We start from the raw sequence: 4,734 nt of genomic DNA, 5'->3' as shown, positions 1-4,734 counted from the left end.
CAGCTCCAAATGATTGGACTGAAAACATTATAATTCCAACACACAAGAAAGGGGACACCACCTTATGCAAAAATTATAGGCCTATCAGTCTATTACCACATGCTTATAAAGTTTTAGCAAAAATCATACAAAGTAGAATAGCAAGGCAAGAAGAGGAAATAATTGATGAGGGTCAAGCAGGATTTAGGGCGGGTAGAGGAACAATCGATCATGTATTCACCTTCTCACAAATCATAGAAAAATTCTGGGAGAAGGAAAAAGATCTGTATTGTGTATTTATTGACTCAGGCAAGCGTTTGACTCCATATGGAGGGAAGGAATGATTAGGATTTTGAAGGAATGGGGATTAGAACCAAAAATACTGGAAACCATCAGGAGATTGTATGAAAGGACATCGGCTAGAGTAAGAAAAGGAAAGTGTTTGACAGAAGAGTTCATAACCACTGGTGGGGTTATACAGGGTTGCCCACTATCACCACACCTCTTCAACCTATACTTGGAATGGGTTATGAGAATGGCACTTGGAGATTATGAGGGTGGCATAGATATAGGAGGGACAAAAATATCTAACATGAGGTATGCAGATGACATAGTGCTTTTAGCAGAAACTAAGGTGGAACTTCAGAGAGTGTTGAGAATGGTGGAGGAGCAGTGCAGTAAGTATGAATTAGTGATAAATAGAGAGAAAACCAAAAGTATGAAAATTGGACGCCAGAGAGAGGCCTTGGAAATACAGCTATCAGAGGGAGAAGTGGAACAAGTCATTGAGTTTATATATTTGGGAGTGTTTTTCACAGCAGATGGAAAGAGCAATTCAAGACCGAATCTCAAGTGGCCAGAAAGCATTTGGAAGGCTAAGAAGAATCTGGAAAGATAGAAATATATCCATTAAGTTGAAAATTAGGCTATTAAGAGCAATAGTAATCCCCACAGTGATATACGGTGCTGAATGCTGGATACTGAAGAAGAGAGAAGAGAAAAAGTTATTAACCTTTGAAATGAAATGTCTGAGAAGAATCTGTGGTGTAAGATGGGAGGACAGAATTACGAACGAGAGAGTGAGAGAAATGGCTGGTGTTGAGGACACAATTCTGATTAGAGTGGAAGATATTCAGAGGAGATCGTTTGGGCATGTACAGAGGATGGAACAGGACAGATGGCCAAAGATACATGGGTGAAAACCTTCAAGAGAGCAAATAGAGGCGAGACATTTCAGCAGCTGGCACAGATGGCATTGGATAGGAGTCTCTGGAGAGAATGGCGATATCAGATGCAGGACCCAACTCGGAGAATTCCGGACGGGATTTAGTGAGTGAGTGAGTTATATATATATATATATATATATATATATATATATATATATATATATATATATATATATATATATATGCAGCCTGATGAAAGGAGATTTGATTGGAATATTCTTACTCGAGTTTGAGAACCTACTTTACAATGTATTTTTTTTTGCGTCTAGAAGATAGAGATAGAGACGACTGGCGAAATCTAACCGAGGCCCTTTGCGTCAATAGGCGTAGGAGGAGATGATGATAACGAGAAGTAGAAAGATAAAAATTAAATGTTAGACATTAAACAAAGGTTTTTCAGAAACTGTGGAATAGGCCTAGCCTTCCACATCACGTGGTGTTGTCGCCTTAAATAATTCCTTTCATGGCTACTGTAGTTTAAGAAACACCGCAAACTTAATTCCTATGATTTTACTTTTATTATATGTCATTATACATTTTCGTGTACCATTTTTACACAATAAAATTAATTATAATTATTATGATAAATTGATTCACTCCCGATCAAGGACCAAAGCTTCTATCATAATATATGAGAGAAGAAAGAAAACACCAGGGAGGACCGATCGGAAAAGATGACGTATACGTACGCACACAGATTGGCCGGAGCTTGTCGCCCCCACCATCTAATATACCTAGACCGTGTAGGTGACAGGCGCCGCCCTTGGTAAGTATACAGTGGCTGTCCTGTCCATCTCATCATTATCATTATTGTCCGGCCTGCATATCCTGTCTTCTGATAATTTACTTCTCTACCCAGAATTCCCACCTGTAGAATCGTCTACAGGTGATTCACATACACACGCACACACACACACTTCTACAGGTGGGAATTCTGGGATCCGAAAATTGTTTCTCTGAATTAAAATAAGAATGACCTGTTAGAAACCACCCGCTTCTTATGGATAAAATTGTATAGTCTAAATTGTGACGAATTACTCTCTCTCTCTCTCTCTCTCTCTCTCTCTCTCTCTCTCTCTCTCTCTCTCTCTCTCTCTCTCTCTCTCTCTCTCTCTCCACTAGACTGACAATCACGCACAGAATTCAGAGCGCACGTTATTACAGGTCTAACTGAAAGATGAAAAACGTCTCTGTCATTCCTTCTTCTTGGGCTGCGATCCGAGACTGCTATGTATAAATAAGACAGTATTTCATCAGAAATCCTCAAATGCTATCCCGCCGCCTGTAGGGCTAAAGTGATGTAATAAGACCTGCAATGTATTTGCCTATGAGGTCTAGAAATTCCGAGAGAAATTTGCAACATATTGCGATGTTTATATAAATGGGGACCAGTCATAGTACAGGATTGCAACAAATGATGCAACATTTTTGCCTTTGAGAATAAAGCATTGAGAAGGATTTTTGCAAATCAAATGGCAGTAGCATATAACATAACGATAGAGTTAGATTATCAAAATGGAGTTGGGTGGGGCATATTTTGAAGAAGGGAAGATAAATTAGTCCAGGGTGCACCATTATTATTATTAAGGAACTGGAGAATTACGACAACGCCAAACATTCTTAAATTTATTTCCATCACCAACAAATAACGACGTTTCAAACATCTCTGTGTTCATAATCATGTTCTTGGGTAAAAGAGAGTAAAACAATAAAGAGCAAGCTGTACATAAATATTGTAAACAAATAAAACCCAAGTTAGAATGGGAAAAGGCAATGGGAAAAGACAAATTTCAAAGGAAAACTAGAAATATCTTGATTAAGTTGTGGCTTAATCAAGAAATTTCTAGTTTTCCTTTGAAATTTGTCTTTTCCCATTCTAACTTGGATTTTATTTGTTTACAATTTTTATGTACAGCTTGCTCTTTATTGTTTTACTTTCTTTTACCCAGGAACATGATTATGAACACAGAGATGTTTGAAACGTCGTTATTTGTTGGTGATGGAAATAAATTTAAGAATGTTTGGCGTTGTCGTAATTCTCCAGTTCCTTATTAAACTGAAGTTCTCTTCCACCCGCTCAGTATCGGATATTATTATTATTATTATTATTATTATTATTATTATTATTATTATTATTATTATTATTATTATAAGCTAAGCTATAACCCTATAGTTGGAAAAGCAAGATGCTATAATCCCAAGGGGCCCAACAGTGAAAATAGCCCAGTAAGGGAAAGGAAACAAGGAAATGAATAAACTACAAGCGAAGAATAAACAATGAAAATAAAATATTTTAAGAACTGTAACAACATTGAATTAGATCCTTTACATATAAACTATTAAAACTGGAACAAGGTTAAATAACATTGACAATACTAAGATCACTAAAAGGACTCCCCCCCCCCCACACACACACACCTTTCAAATTCCGAAAGATGGTAGGTCTTGTGGGGTGTCGGGCTCTTCATTCATAAAGTTACTCAAATCTTATAAGGTTAAAAAGAACTTGTGTAACAAGCTTTGAATATAAAGAAATAAAACTACGCAGAAAACAGAAAAAATATCCATCGTAACAGTTTACAAACCTCCGAGAACAAATGCCAGTATCTATGAAGAATTCAGTGAACTCATTGAGATGATTATCATGAGAAAATGAATGAGTTAATTATGGAGACTTCAATCTTTGGATGGGTGACGCATCAAATCCTGATGGTTTAGCATTTAGTGAAGTATTGGAATCATATCAATTGGTGAATAATGTCGACTGTGCAACTACTTTAATTAAAAGAAAAAGATAAAATGACAGTGGAGGTCCTGTAGAGAGTAGGGTTCCCCGTTGCTGTGTAGGACAAAAAAAAAAAAAAAAAAAAAAAAAAGTAAGGTAAGATGTGCTTTTCTTATATTAATGTCATGATGATTATTTTAACCCAACTACGTCAGTTTGTGCATAATTTCTTCTACTATTCTGTAGCCTACATTGTTTGATATATAATTTCATATGAAATCATAATTTTTATTACCTATTTGTTTCATTAGTGATGATTAATTTGTTAATTTGATTGACATTTGTCATGAAGTTAGGCAGATGCCGCTTTTAATGAAGTCCCAAGAAATTGTGTCTTCATATTTACTCCCAGCATGAAATTGCCTTAGCTAAATCAATATGCAATCTGGCAGTGCAACATATACGTATATATTCATTTCGCAAAATGCTGCTAACTGTTCTTGAGATCTTATGCTTTATAAATTACATGTTACAGTGTCACGCGATGATTATTTTCCCACAGTGACGTAACACCCCCTGAAATAAATAATAACGTAGCCGTGACAAAACATGGCGAAACGAGACTATTAGAACGTTCCAAATTCCCGCATTAATGACGTCACAATTAACCTCGACCAATAGAATGGCAGGAATGCTCTGAATTTCCCGCTTCCATGACGTCATAATTAACCTCGGCCAATAGAATCGCAAGAAGGGTCTGAATTTCTCGCGTCCATGACGTCAAGGATCAAGCCAACCAATGGG

The sequence above is a fragment of the Palaemon carinicauda genome, chromosome 17 (genome assembly GCF_036898095.1).
Source record: "Palaemon carinicauda isolate YSFRI2023 chromosome 17, ASM3689809v2, whole genome shotgun sequence".
NCBI lineage: Eukaryota > Metazoa > Arthropoda > Malacostraca > Decapoda > Palaemonidae > Palaemon > Palaemon carinicauda.
Note: the sequence above shows the minus strand (reverse complement) of the source record.